General features: G+C 44.9%; 1 protein-coding gene across 17 annotated transcripts in view; it reads right to left on the reverse strand.

The window, feature by feature from the left end:
• The window catches only part of PTPRF (protein tyrosine phosphatase receptor type F), a 365,710-nt gene that overhangs the window by 217,762 nt on the left and 131,716 nt on the right, over nt 1-16,232 (reverse strand). The window lies entirely within an intron of this gene.

Below are 16,232 nucleotides of genomic sequence, written 5' to 3' on the forward strand. Positions count from 1 at the left end.
TCCAGCAAAAGGGGCAGCTCGCCCCACTGCCTTCCTGCACTGCACACAGACCACCGGCTCCCAGAGCCCTTGTGGCTCATGCACTGAACCCAACAGGAATCACACACAATGAGGAGCTATCACACAGTTTCTATACACACAATATCTCACTGCATCTAGGTATAACCCCGAACCAGAAGTCCATCCACTGTTTCAGCCCCAACAGAAGTGTTCTCTGGTTTCCGAGCCCTATCACACCTGCTTCCAACCCCTCCCCAGTGAAGGGACATCTCAGCGCTGCTGGGTCTGGCCTTATCTCCTAGGGAAAAAAATCCCACCCATGTGCGCTGCTGGAACTTGAGTCCTCGTAAATATGTTGTATCTTGGGAGAAATTACTCACTATCCTAAAGAAGCAATTTCCTTTTCCAGCAGCACGTCCTGGTGCAGCAGGCGCTAAGAGGCAGCAGAATAAATGACTGGAGGCATGTGCGTGTGCGTGCGGACTGACCTTCCAGTACACAGCCTAATGAAGATCAGAAATCATCAAGTCCCTGCTACAAATAACTTAAAACCTGGCATGTACGCTTAGTAAAATGTTCGAGTGACTTCAAAGACCTCTATCAATACAGAAAAAAGCCGCATTAAAATGCCGAGCTGTCGAATCTATTAAGTGTTTCCAAACACAGAGGACGGAGCTGCCCTCTCCGCGCTGGTCTGGGGAGAAGCGAGCCCGCTCGGCCAGCCTGCACCAGCCCCTTCCATCAGCTCAGCCATTTATAACACACTCAGGAAACCCACACTTGATTTTTTCAGTGCTCATAAAAACACTCCGTGTGTTAGCTTGGTGAGAACAAGCCCTTTGCCTACCCCTAGGGGACATGCACCCAACCAACGGGACCACATGCCTCCCCAGCACGGGCCACCACCTGCCCAGGGCTCACCCAGCCCCAGGACAGATCCCACTGTGGTGTGACACGCCGGTGTGGGGTGGCAGGGGCCATCCTGGATGACAAAGCTGCGCGGAGGGGAGCGGTGAGCACACATGCGGGCGGATAAATGGGATTCATTAATCAGACTCCAACTGCTCCACTTCACTAGACGGGAACTCTTTATAGACACTGCCTCATTTATTTATTTTTTAAATGCCTAGATTAGTTTAGTGTGAAGCTGTTGAGAGATATAATTTGTCTGAGGAGATGATCTATAGATCATTGAACGAGTGCTAATCAGGCTCTCGCAGCCCACAGAAGAAACCCCCTGCATGCTCCCCGTGCCATGGTGCGGGGACGAGCAAACCTTGCTCCTGAAGTCCCCAGCAGCACCACGCTGAGAACGGGATGTACCACAGCCCCTTTCAACAAAGGGCAGGGCCTTCAGCCCAGGGAAAGTCATCAGGGCATAACGAACCTTGCACCCGGCCCCAACTTCTAACCCAGACTTCTCTGCTCGCATCTGTCAACATAGGCATGTTTGAAAAATAAACCATCAGGGAAATCGCCTTCATTCAGATCACTTACTAGGATATCTTTCTCTTTGTTAAAACAGATTTTTTTTTTCTTGGGTTGTATCTACTGCTATTCTGGGACTTCATATTGTTTTTCCACTATGCTGCAGAAAATGTTTAGCAGCTAATTGCACAGTCAAGTCCTTTCACATAATTTTCACTTTGACAAGAGTAATTAAAAAAGCTAAACGGCTCGGGAACCAATTGATTAGGTCTGCAAGCTCTGTTTGGGTGATACTGAGATGCACGTGTACAGAACAGCCAATTCTCACCAAAATCCAGTTAGCCACACACTCCTGAATGTTTATGACTTAGTATCGGATTCCTGTAAGATCTCTTTCTTGATCAACTCCTATCGTGTTATTGTATCGTCTGTATACGTACTCTGCATATACACATATCACTTGTACATAAGCTGTGTGTGCACCGTGGCTTGCAAGAATCAAGAAAATTAACCCTATAGGACAAGCTAGAGAATGCTTTCCTTTCATCTCCCATTTTCTCACTCTCCAAACAGTCTCAGTTTGCAAATAGACTCCAACAACTCCCATCACAGGAATGCAACCACACAAGGCTACTTTGTCACTGCTTTGAAAGACTATGAATAATGACAACTTCTGAACTTTTGCCAGTTTGTACACTTGCACCACAGAAAAGACATTTCAAAGAGCAACCCAGCCTGTAGAGATGCTCTCTGTGATACGGCACTGAACCACCCTTCGCTTGCCTTAAAATTGCTCCTGGTCCTCCATAAGTTTAATATTACAAGTCCTGTTTTCAGCCACATAATTGAAGTTACAAGGTAAAGGGCTCCAAAACTACAAGAGATGTACCAAAACGATGAACTCATGAATAGTAATGAAATGGAAAGTCTTGGAAGCCTGACGTTGCACATAAATTCAGAGGTGCTCCCAGTATATATATTTTTTCATAAAGTTAAAAATTCTACTATAGTAAGAGAAGTTGAAAGGGTTTACTTTAAGTCACTTCCTTCCCAACATTTTTTTTTTTGGGGGGGGTGACAGGGGGAGCAACAGAATTGAGTATTTGAAAAACTGTCACAGAATGTCCAAGGGTTAGAGCTGATCGGAACCTGGTTCAAATATAAACAGAAAACTCCCTCTGTGCATAAAAGAGCCACCAGACTCCTTCTAGTGCCACCTGATGAGCCAGGAGGTGCTGGTGTTTTCAAAGTCAACAGCTCCAGCCTCCATATGGTCTACTAGGTAGAGATCAGGTACTGGTTCATGGCAGAAACCCCCAACACCGATGCATAAACCTTAGAATAAATCCCCAGCACCACCTGTACGAGGGCTGGGCACACATGTACCTGTTCGTATGCAGTTTCAGGCAGAAGAAATTCAGCACCAGCAGCTCTGATGCTCAGGTCCCGTGCTCTGCAGCAGCAGCATCCCTCCCCACTGCTGCAGGCAGGTGGCTGCCCAGGGACCTGCAGCCAGTGTGCTCAGTACAGAAAGCCAAAGCTGCCCACACCTCGCTGCTGCACAAGGTAAACGGCAATTCTCCCGAGGAAGGCTGCAGATGTAAAGAGAACTGTACGCACGTGGATATGCTGAAAGGAGCAATAGGAAGGTTTCACACATTCACAAATGTGATAATTTAAATGACAAATGTAACAAATTAAATCCAGCTTGTTAGCTAATAGAATATTTAATTACGGGCAATGAATTATCACTTAAAGATTTGGGAATTTAACTGATTATTTTCAGAAAGCACAAAACGCTCCTGAGCGCAATCTTCTACTGGCTCAGCACTGTCCCCCTGCCTCTCCTTCCACCTTACCTTGTTTATAGCTCCATTCAGTAATAGTTTTTACTTGTTTCCTTGATGTCTTAATTTCCCGCAATAATACATCTGCCATGAATAATTAAGCAACGCATTTGCTGCTCGCTGAAAGCTGAACAAGTGCTATAAATCAGTTCTGGGACCCTCTGCCAGCTCAGACGCAATCGGCGATCTGCTGTCACTGGCGTTCCTTCCCGCAGGTGAGAACAGCGCGGGGGCACCCGAGGAGCTGCTCGGCAGCGCCTGCAGAGTGTTTGTCTGCAGCTTCTCTTGAGCAGCAGGACAACAAAGACCATTATGCCTCTTTCCTTGTGAGGGACAGAAAACTTAAATGTACTCTGTGCTTCGCATTTATTCGTTATTTCTTGTGTTCTCACTTTCATGGTCGTTTCCCCTGATTTCCCTGCTCTGTGGGTAGGAGGAGGAGAGCAGAAGGAGGAGATTGCCTGAGTGAGCATCATTTCCTTCCCAGCACCAATGTGATGGGCTCTGCACTCCTTGCTGTATTTCCAAACATTTCCTCCTGCTGCCTGTGGTTCAACACACGGTATATCAGCTACAGAATGGTAGCAAAGCACTGAAGGATCATCTGCAGTCAGGCCCATTTCAGCCTCTGAAGGTTTATCTCGCTGATTCACATTCGCCCTCAGACAGCTGGGCATGCTGCATTTCTCTTTTTTTTTTTTTTTTTGTATATGAAGACTGATAGAAGATAAGGAAGAACTACCAGAACAACAGCGATGATGCTCTCCTACAACACTTCCACTCGCATGCATATTGGGGAGAGGAACAATAAAACAACTTTCCATTACCAGAACTGCATCACCTTTTAATTGGAACCAGGTTTACAGTGCAACCACGTTAGAGAAAGCCCAGCTGCAGAGCATGTGAGGGGCTCCAGCTTGGCAGAGCAGGAACATTACAAAACTAATCAAGCACAGGTATGCAGCCGGGCCTAGGAAATGTCAGAGGCACCATTAGGATTCCACGTCTTAATTTGAGAATCTCCTCCATTCACTAGAAGGTGCAAAGGCTCAGAAATATTTTTAAAGGTCAAAATGTAGAACAGTTCATCATTAAATTTCCTTACAAAACACCCTCATGCAGAAACAAACCATGTAATGTCCCTGTTTTTAATTCTGTTGACAAAAGATTGTACATATTTTAAAAACGTAACGCTTAGCAGCTGTGCTGCCAGTCTGCAGAGTTTGCATATATAGCTGTAATATTACCATACTCTATTATTCATAACAGGCAACAGACTTCATTTTCGTCTTGTGAAAAATAATTGCTGTTTGAAGCCAAAATCTGACTGCAAGAAAAAACATCCCAACATAATGGTCAGAGTTTCCAGAATTCAGGAGTTCTATAAAAGCCTGCATCTTGATTTAAATCAATTATTTAAAAAAAAAAATAAAAGAAATAAATTTCCTCTGATCTGTTTTTTTGGAGCAAGCTTTCCAAGAAGTACATGGCTCTTATGTGAAACATGGGAAAAAAAAGAAGCTCCAGTGGGCAAATATCTTCTTATCCAAAAGAACTACGCGACAAATTAACTATCGTATCTTCTAACATGAGGCACTCCCATCCCACAGAGTCTTGGGACTCCCCACACCAGGTGGAAGTCCATGGGGTGGATGTGCAGTTATTAGAATTAAAAAACACATACATCTTCCTTTCCACAACTGTTGACATCAAAGCACCCAATTTTCCCTTTCATACACAGAAACAGGCAGAAAGAAATTTTGGTCACAAGGACTTCCAGGATGTACAGCATCCTTTGCAATTGTCCCCTGGAATTCTGTTCGCTGTAACAGCTGAAAGGCCTTTCGTCAGCCCAGATGTGGGCAAAAAGATAGCAAACCTCTGAGAGTTCATGAGGAAATGACATGCAGAGGTCGTCTTTAAGTCTTATTTTGTTAGCATCATGGTCACCCCTAGATTCTTCTCATCAGCTCCTTTCAAGGAGAGCCAGAGGGACAGAGAAGGGCATTGAGGAGGACTGGAGGCCTGGAAAACACTTTCACACAAAGTTACAAAGTCAGATGGAAAGGAGTGATTGTCACTCGAGTGAAGGATGAAAAAGGACAGGACAGAAATACCAGAGTATCAGGTGACCCAGAGAAGACAGACCGGGAACCTGTACCTTCCCGGTTAATAAATGAAGACAAAGAAGCATTCAAGAAATAACATTAGCAATTCAAAGCCTATATGAGGGAACACTTTCTGCATGTTTATTTATGAGATTCCACAAATTCTTCTAGAAATTCAATTCAGTGCTCAGCAATCCTTTATGTTAGCAAGCTTTGCTCAGTACCTGACCTAACTTCCTCGTTTAAAACCAGCATTTCTCCTCCTAGCACTGGGCTGGATTCTCCTCAATTACCCCACTCATTCTGGAAGCGTGGTGCTCAAGATTAGGCGTCATTTCATTGGAGACCTCACCAAGGGGAGGTGAGTAGAAAGACTATCTAATATGTCTTTGGGATGGCACTCCTCACTGCTACAAAACACTGATGTTGCCTCTCAAAGCAGCACGGCATTCCTGACTCTGTTGACTCCCGTACGGTTTCTGATCCACTAGCACTGCGAGACCTTTGCTGTCTAGCAGCTGTTTAGGCAGTTGTGTCTCATTCTGTATTTATATAGCTGATTACTCCTATTTTCAAACATCTATCCACATTTCTCCTTATTGACGTGCATCCTTTCAGACAGTTTCTCTAATTTGTAAAGATCATTTGGAATTCTAATGGTGTCCTCCAACATGCTTGCTGCTCTTCCCAGCTTGTTGCTGCCTGCAAATTTAATAAGCGTGTTCTCTATTCTATCAGAGAGATCATTACTGCAAATGCTGAATGCGACCAAACTGCCAAATACCCACCCCATGAGCAGATGTTTCATGAGAAAAAGTCTCATGAGGGACTACTGAAAGCTTTACTAAAGATAAATGACATCTACAGCTTCTCCATTCACAAGGCCTGTTATCCTGTCATTAAAGGAAATTAGATTGATCTGACCTTGACAAATCTACATTGGATATTATTCCTTTACCCATGGGGATATAACAATATTTAAAGTTATTGCAATTAATAATGCTTTAGAGAAGCAACAGTAAGAGTCCAGCTTCTTACAACAAGATCTAATTTTAGATATAAAATGGGAGCTAGTTTGGGTGGGATGCGAAGAGCCAAGAGTATGGGATCTTTCTTTGCACACCTCCCTTAAAGATGTCCCGTTTGTTGGCCACTGTGGGAGGCTATCGGGGCAATTCTGGGCTAAACAAACCTTGAGTTTGACGCGGTCCAGCAATGATTGTATCACAAAATTATACATAGTCTCTTCTGCCATTTGACATAAACCTGGAAAACACGATGTGAAGTACTGCCATATTACTCTTATTTGTCAGATTTTCTTAAATTCCTCAAAATCACACAAGAAACTGTTCTCATACAACATACTACATTAACGCCAGAAATTTTAGCTAAATTTGACTCAGGGAAAAAAAAGCTTCATATGCAACAGAAGGCTGAGTGCCTAATGGAAAAGATGAGCTGTACTAATGCTGACTGAATACTACACATTCCAAGGGACTCTATCTTAACATGTAAAAAAAAACTCAAAATCATAGTTTGCTCCTAGGCACTCAACTCTGCAGCCACAGTAAGAGAGGTGTACCTTAACATTTGAGAAAAAATAAAGGCATGCAGATAACTATGTTAAATATTTGTCTGAACTACAGCAGAATTGAGGTTCTACAGGCATCCTCAATTAAGGGAAGTCCAAACCCTTGTGGCCTACAGTACAACCACAGCACAACTGCAACAAAGAAAACTGTATTTATTGAATTGCTTCAAGAAGTGGAGGAATGCACTGGGAAACAAATTTCATGGTATCTCTTTGAACTCTCTCTGTCTATGTTACCCCCAACGTGTTATAGGATCTGGAGGACCACCTCTGCTGTGCTCTTCTGGGTCTTCAAAACACTGAGGAGAGAGTAGCTCTGGCTTCGTCCACAGAACAAGTATACAGGCGATTCTGTTGCATACAAGCTCAGACAGCATGGTTTAGTCACATACATTTAATGATTTGCACGAAGTCCCCTTTATATAATTCAACAGCATATTTTTTTAAGGGTCACTCCCTTCCACAAGCCAAGTTCCATTTCCCCTCAACTCTTGAAGCGCATCTGGAGTAACGTCAAACATTTTCACAGACATTTTAGACCTGAGACCTATGAATAACATCACAGCTTGTTTTACAGGGTACAGAAGTATTTTTCCGCTCTGCTTGTTTTTAAAAGCATCCAAATACAATTTCTGCAGGAAGATCCATAAAGCAAGTGCCCAACTCATAAAACACAGCCCCCCAACTTCGGCTGAAAACCAAGCACGGCACATTTCAGCCATGAAAGAAAATCATAGAAAGCTGAAAACAACAGGTTATAACTGAAGAACTTTGCATAACCCCAGAAAAAACACGTGCGATAGAGCATACAGATGTTGGAAGTCTGTACACAGCACGTAGAAATGACAAGTCAACAGCCAAGACCACTACCTCCTCTCACAGTCAACAGGAGCCAAGGGAGCCCTTCCAGGTCTTGGACTACCCTCATCGCCCCCCCCAAGAGCCCCGCTAAATTCTTTGTAGTCAGCATGCCAAGAGTGATCGCGCTATGCCAGGACAAGACATCCCAGAGCTTTACATGGGAACAGGAAAAGTATTTTCTCTTTTTTCCTCTCTGAATTTCATTGATGCTCACTTCCCTATCCCTGATACCATAACCTCACCATTTACTAAATTCCCTGTAAATGAGATGTGGTGAATGAGTGAGAGAAGTTCACTTCTGTAAAGATTTTCTTGCGTTTTGAAACTACAGAAAGTTTATCTATGTGATGCTAAATAAGGTTAAAATACATAGCCAGCTTCACTTTATCAGTATTTTAATTATCTTCAGCATGTCAAAAGATTTTCACTTTTCATCACTCATTTCTTCCAGCAAATCTTCCCTCACGTAAATTAAACGCAAGTAAAATGTACCGATAGCCTACTTGCTTCCAAGCTAGTTTTTGTCAAATGCAAGGATCAAAATCCCTTCTGAAACTGGCTCATGGCAACTCTCACGTTCACCTCAAAAGAGGTGACTTCAATTTCTTGTTCAAAACCCAGCAAAGTGCTCTCCGTGCCTCGTGCACAGCCCCGCGCTGAAAGCAACAACTTGGCAGCATGTACATGTCTAACACCCTCATGAGCCACGAGCTGGATTTGACAAGCTGGTGGAAATGTACCATCCTATCTGCCAGGCACTTTTATGCTGGTGCCAAGACTCAGAATGGTTATTTTTGATGGAGCGTTTCGGGGCAGGAGACCTAGGTGAATAAAGCTGCCCCGTATTTCCTGGCCTTTTCTGGAGCCCTTTTTTCAAAGGAACCTTTATCAGAAGTCACACTAACAGCTGAAGTGAATTTGTCTAAAACTAAACCAAAAGAAAACACATAGGTGCTCAGCACTCTGATACCTAAGTACAGAGGCTCAAGAGTCATTGTCTCCTCCTCCCTGCGTTGCAATTAACTTGCAAGGGCTTTTATCATTCACCTTTGAGTTGAACCAGCAAAATCCTCACATGTAGGCATTATTTAGAGAAATATATACATATATATATAAATAAATAAATATATGATTAAAGTTAAGCCATATATATGGCTTAACTGACATTCAGTGCAAGGTCTAGCACTGTGTCGTGGTTCCGCTCGAGTGGGCAGCCGAGCTCCACCACAGCCGCTCTCTCACTCCCCCTCCTCAAAGAGGAATGGGGAGAAAATATGTGAAAAGGGCTCAAGGATTGAGATAAGGACGAGAAAATCACGCAATAATTATTGTAACGGGCAAAACAGACTCGGCATAAGGAGATAGTAAGATTTATTGCCTACAACTAACAAGCGAGAGAAGTGAGAAAACAAAAGAAAAAAAAAACCAAAAGCACCTTCCCCCCCCATCCACCCTTTTCCACCTCCTCCCCCCGAGCGGCGCAGGGGAACGGGGAATGGGGGTTATGGTCAGTCTACAGCACTTCTTCTCTGCCGCTCCTTCTCGGTCACTCTCGTCCCCTGTGCTGTGGGGTCCCACCCACGGGATGCAGTCCTTGATGAACTGATCCGGCGTGGGCTTCCCACAGGCAGCAGCTCTTCCAGAACTGCTCCAGATATGGGTCCGTACCACGGGGTCCATCCCTCAGGAGAAAACTGCTCCAACCTGGCTCCCCTACGGGCAGCAGCTCCTGCCAGGTCACCTGCTCCTGCGTGGGCTCCTCTCCACGGGCTACAGGTCCGGCCCGGAATCTGCTCCGGCAGGGGTCTTCCACAGGCGGCAGCCTCCGTCGGTGCAGGGCCACCTGCTCCACCGTGGTCTCCTCCACGGGCTGCAGCGTGGAACCCTGCTCCACCGTGGTACTCCATGGGCTGCAGGGGGACATCCTGCTTCACCATGGTCCTCACCACAGGCCGCAGGGGACTTCTGCTCCGGCGCCTGGAGCACCTCTCCCCCTCCTTCTACACTGACCTTGGTGCAAGGCTGTTCTCCCACTCCCTTGACTCTCCCGGCTGCTGTGTGGCGCAGCGTTTTTTCCCTGTCTTAAATATGCTCTCACAGAGGCGCAAAACAACATCGCTTATTGGCTCGGATCTGGAAAACAATGGGGCCCTTCCCAAACATGGGGCAGCTTCTAGATCTTTCTCACAGAAACCACCCCTATGGCTCCCTGCTACCAAAACCTTGCCACGTAAACCCACTACACACTGCAACCTACAATTCATACACAAATGTAAAGCAATCATCCAGAAGATGCACTTTGGCTTAATCCAATAATGATATGTCAATGAAGCACGTGAGGCAAGAGACATGCCTATGACTTAAGACTTCCAGCAAGCACCCTACGGTATTTTCACACTAACAAAATAAATGAGATTTCTCTTCAGCCCAGACAAAGCACTGATTCACACAAGGGACTAAATATAGCATTCAATTAAAAGTACACCACTGCTTTTTCTGCTACTGATACATAAAGACAGACATCTTACCAGAGAAAAAACATCCACGAACAGATGCTTTAAAAATAAAACACAAAGGCATTCACCATCAAAAAACATTGAATAATATTTTGAGCAAATTTCACACTCATAGTTGTTCACCAAAATGAGCTTGATCATCTTGTATTACAGCACCATTCTGAAGTACCAACATAATGAACAGATAATCAAAGAACCAAAAAAAGCATCCCTATTGCTACTTTATTGCTTTTTACAAATGCTCAGCTAAAACACTGAAAGCTCCAGCAGACCTCTTGCTTTTTGCCCACCTGAGGTCAGTACTACCAGTAGCAAGCAGCAGCACGACAAACTGTATTATTTCATCATTATTTCCCCACGCCCATTTTCATCTGCAAAGAATGCCACCATCACTACTGTAGGATATTTAAAATATCTCCTGACAATATTCACAGCAGCCTGTGCAGTCACAACTGACTAACATCTGGGAATAAAGGCAACCAACTCGCAACTTGATTTGGAAACTAAAGAATGAACTTCACCAAGATTGGTAGTCCATAAATAACAACAAGGGTAGATTACTTGTACAGAATTACTTGGGCAAGTCGATGAGCTGGGATCCAGCAAAATGCATTTCTATGTAGTTAAGGGCAGATATCTGGGAGCAAGAACTCAAGTCACATTAATAAAATAGATGTTTGCATCTTGGGAATTGGAAACTTGGGAAAGGATTCAAAGGCCATCACAGAGGACTGTGGTCACAGCTCAGTACTATGGGCAAATGGGCAAAACTGCTGTTGTTGTGTGGTAAGAGAGATCCGCTTATTTTCTCAGTGCTGGTCCTTTGACTTAAAAAAAAAAAAAAAAAAAAACGTATTTAAAAGTCTGGAAGATTAATGAAGAACTGCAAAAATAATCTCTGAACAAAAAAATCAAGACCAACCCATTTTTCTACAACGAAAAGGACAAACTTTCAGCTTGGCTAATTTCTGCACTCTAACAGCATTAAAGAGCAGGAGTTTCTAGCCTGGCTGACACAGGTTACAACATCCAGTGGCTGAACCCAAAAATGCACAAACCAAGCTTGAAATAAGTACAAATTTGTAGAAGTAATAAGTACTTGCCATTTTTATGGATCACATAGGAGATAGGTAAATCCCTACCATTCAGTCTTCAAACTGTGATTTGATAGGCTCTTAAAAGCTACGTGCTAGCTCATCCCCAGCTGTTAAAAGTAGATGCAAAAATTACTAGCTGAAATTATACAGCCTCTGCTGTGTAGGTCAGAGTATACTACACTAATCTGATTTTTAGCCTTAAAATCTATGAATCCACATCAGAGATAAAATTGTAAGAAGGTAGTTTTACTGCTTTTCTTTATCACATAGCAAATAAGCACATTTCTAGTGCACACACTCAAAAAAAAAAAAAAAAAAAAGTATTCAGCCTATCTGCCCCTCAGCACCTGTCAGTGTGCCGGATAACTCGCAGAGACATTTAAACATGGGAACTCCCTTGCGAGGGCAGGAGAGTAGCTCTGGCCACTCGGTTCCGTCTGAGTGCTGCGGGTGGCAAGCGAGACTGGCAGAGCACAGCAGCAGTAAGAGGATAACACAAGGAGCCGCGATGCAGAGGCAAAAGTCAGAGCCCACACATGCTCTTCATGCAAACCAGCAGCCCCAGGACACTGCTGGGGACTGACAACGTGCTCAGAGCTGCCTGAGAGCACAACCCAGTGATCCTGCCCAAAGATGCTGTACCACCTCCCTGGGCTCAGGAGCCACCAGTCTCCAGAGGCTGGAAGGTGACACCAGGAAGGGATTGCTAAATATTTATGCTGTTCTTACACCCTCCATAGGTCTTTGCACTGACCACTGCTGGATAAGAAATTTGGAGCTAGGCAGACCTTTGACCCAGCAGCTGATGTTGATTGATGAGTGATGTTGACTTAAAGAATAAAGAAAAAAGACAAATTGCAATGCTGTGACCTGGTGTAGGTAGCTATCCAAACAAATTCACAGGAGTCCTGCAAGTGCCAGAAGAAAAAGGGGCAAGGCTGTAAATGCAGAAAGATCTGTTGTCTGCTCTCAACACGGGGTTTGCTTTTACAGCATCCTTCCTATCTTTATGTCTGCAACATTCAGTTGCAAGCAGGCAGCATTCAGATATTTTAAGGAAAGGCATGGAATCCAGTTATACCTAAGAATATATATGATGAGCAAGGACAGCAACAATAAAGCTGCACAATAACTGTGGTTAATATTTCAGCCTGCCCCTTAATGATGCAACCCCAATGCCCCAGGTACAGGGGCTTTCCTAAACAATTTTTCACCTGTTCTTTTCACTGATGGAATTTGTCAAAGCTAGTCAAAGCAGAATTGCAGAAGATTATTATTTACCTGTGTTGCAATACCTAGATCTGATCGTATCAATTACACATAATCACCACATGCAGTGTTTGGGGATGGGCACGCAAATGAAAACGAGGAAGCAGAAACAGATCCAAGGCAGCGATGGAGAAGCGTCAGGCCCATCTTTCTGGATGGGACCCTGCGGCCAGCCCCGCAAAGGGGCTGTTCTGCAGAGCACCATGGCAAGCCTGTCCCAGGGGGTGGCCCAGGCCAGCTGTCCTTGGAGCTGATCTGTCACCGCGCCATCAGCCAGGCAAAGGGGGCAGAGCTGAATTGGGGCATCAACGTCCTGATACACTGGGTCTGGCTCCCAGGAGCACAGAAGAGCAATAGCAGGCACAGAGACAGGGCACCAGGGGAGCTGAGAGCAACAGCAAAAGCTCCAGTGCTCTTCCACCCAAAGCCTCCCGACAGCACTACACAGTGCAGCGCAAAATCCCTGGCAAAACAAAGCTCACCTGGGATCACGTGCCTAGGAAGGGCATTCAGTACTCTTCCATTTCTCAGCCTTCACAAACAACACCACCTCATCTTCCCTTTTTTTTTTTTTTTTTTTTTAATGTGTCTCCTCAACCCAATTATCTTCCAAGAAACATGGTTAATGGAAAGAATCTGTATGACACACACACCTATCTGATAGAAAGGGACTATCCCTTCCAAGGGCAGGGCAGCTTTGAGATGCTTTAGATTTAGAGCCCTTGCTCACAGGAGGTGATGAGAGGCCAGGGACCTGTCTTTACAGACATCAGTTCACCGCTGCAAGCTCCTGCCATCCTCCCAAACAAAAAGCCAGGCTTGCTCCATCTTTAGAAATCAGAAGGTACAAATTGTTTGTTTACCACGTCTCACTTCACACCTAGTTGGCCTAAGTGCTGCCTTAGTTCTTTCCTTCTACAAGGTCACTTTTGAAGTGGTTTTCTTCCTTAAGCCCTTTGAAATTCAGTGCAAGACACACCGAGATAGATTTTAGTTGGAAAGACTTTGGATGGGACGCTTGGTCTCTTCCTTGGGCTAATGGAAGCCTTGCCCAGTACATCAAATACAAAGCCTAATTTTAAGAAAACAAACCAACAACAGAACACATCGCTGATGATTTCTGATGACAGTATTGATTTTTCTAGTTTCTCTGCATTTTGAGAGGGGATTTTGTTGTTGTTGCTGCTTTATTTATTTTATTAGAGTAAATGACATATTTCCAAAGGCTTGAAAAGAGCATCTTTTAGCTGACAATTGAACTAAACATTAAATGAGATCTGCAAAGCCATTTTTTCCATGCACAATCAAAAGCTGACAGACAGGGAAGCACAGAGTGCATAAAAAAAACACACAAGCAAGCTGAGGGAGAAAGTGTAAAACAGTCATCCTGAATCAGCTCTGAGCTGCTCTAATGGAATTAGGGTCACCCTGACAGAAACACAGTCAGATCACAGAGAAAATTTAATAATTTCTTACTGCAGTCTGTAAAAGCAGGAGAGGATTTGAAAGTGCTTTCTGCCAAATTAGCACTTCTGTATCGACCGCTCAGGCACACGTGCCCCTTCCTGCCCACCTTCTCCTCCGGGCATCTCTCTGGAGAGGTCTCAAGACCACCAGTCCCGTCCTGCTCGCGGGGAGGAACCCAGAGAGCACCTCTTCCCTGACACTGTGCCATGTGTTTAACCTTCGGGTGCCCCCTCGACTCCTCAGCGCCCACACTGCTCACAGCTCCCGTGAACTCAATTCCAGGAGAGGTGTTGTAGCGCACACCCGGCGCTAATTCCGCTCGCAATACATATTCAATCTGTTTTATCTCAGGCGTTGACGTCTTGCTATCTGCCAGCTGCCTAATTGTCAGGGAGCTCCAGCAGCAAGGCTGAAATGTGTTGTGACAACAACGACAACAAAGCACAGGCTGGGAAGGTAGGGAAGCCCAGGTTCTGCCTGGAAGCACCCGAGCAGCACGGCACACTGCTCTCAGAGGCGGCTGCCTGCCCTCAACCCTCACCAGCCCTACAAAAGGGATGTTGCAGATCGACCCCAGGAATGCAGACACAGAGATAACCCTGCTCCCATTATCGGATTACTCTTAATAGGAGAAATGTAGGAGTGCTTTGCAGATCGGGAGCCCAGCCATCCTTCTGCTGCTTCCTAGCAATGGGGAAGAGGCAGAATCACAGTGAAATCCCAAGAGCAACCATATCACATCAGGGATCTACCCAGACAAGTGAGCTGTCTTTGACTGGGGCCAACGAGATGCTGTGGGGACAACAGAAATAAAGAGGGTGCATATGGGGGTGCTTCTTTCTTAACCTCTCTTTCTAGCTTTTGCAGTAAGCTCCAGTGTGCAGGATTTTACCACAATTTCCCCTCACCCTTCATTTCTCCCCAGTGCCATGTTCACTACCATATTTTGCCCACCTCCATCACTGATGGCAGGACATGAAACAAGCAGGGTTTGGGGATGGTTTTTCTTTCCCCCCCCTTACAGAGATGCAAAGCAGGTGCTTCACACACTGCCAGACACAGAGAGTCGGTGGCAAGAGTCAGTGGGGCAAGAGAAGCTATTAATTGCCAAAATACACAGAGCAAGACTTGCCATCCAGGAAACCCTCAGTTAACCTGCAGTGACTGCGGCGGTTAAAAGGTCACTGTCCTCCGGATTTGCCTTGCAGATTAGGTAAAAGTAATTCAGAGCCGGTCTGCACTAGAGAAAAAAGCAGACTCACTGATATGTTTGCTTCTCGAGACAGAAGTGTTGCACATCTGAGACACCAATATTTGGATCTGGGCCTGTGAAACAGAGCCAATTTTCTTCAATTTAAGCACATTGAAAGTATTCCACAAAATTGGCAAACCATTCTGCTGCAGATTATCCTTAGGCCAAGAACCGTCCTAGGACACCTCAAACTCCACCAGCTTGTGCATAGCAGACGGAATGATGCTTTTGTTCTTTGCAGGGGCCAGGATAAAGATTATGAACCTTGGAGAATTTTTTCACACTCCAGAACATTAAACACATAATTTTCTGTGCCAGACTCCAAAATGGGCTACAATGTGTAGACATAAAATAATCTGAATAAATGTCTTCCAGCAGCATCAGCAGCCAGGGGAGAAAGCTGAAGGAGGAGACAGCTGCTGCCCCCAGTTTAATTAGGCATCTCAGACTTCCACAGATTACACAGTAATCTGCTGCCTGTGCAAATGGCTCCTGGTGGTGGCAAAAATAGTGAATTTGCATCTCTTTACATCAATCTTCAATCTCCTCTCCACCTTCTCTAGATTTACTCCTTCTCTTTTAGTCAAGGACATTGAAGAACCCCAGTCCACTGCTTTTTTCACATTCAGCCATGCTCCTACTGGCATGGAGACCTTCTTCAACTTTCATGAAATCACATCTTAATTATAAGCCTGGTGACAAAGAAAAGCCAGAGGGAGAAGCAGATGGTTGGTGGCAGCTCAGGAGGCTCATCATGGTCACCTCCCGGCTCCAACTGAAGCATCCCATGGGCCCT

Source organism: Aythya fuligula, chromosome 8 (assembly GCF_009819795.1).
Source record: "Aythya fuligula isolate bAytFul2 chromosome 8, bAytFul2.pri, whole genome shotgun sequence".
Taxonomy (NCBI): Eukaryota; Metazoa; Chordata; class Aves; order Anseriformes; family Anatidae; genus Aythya; species Aythya fuligula.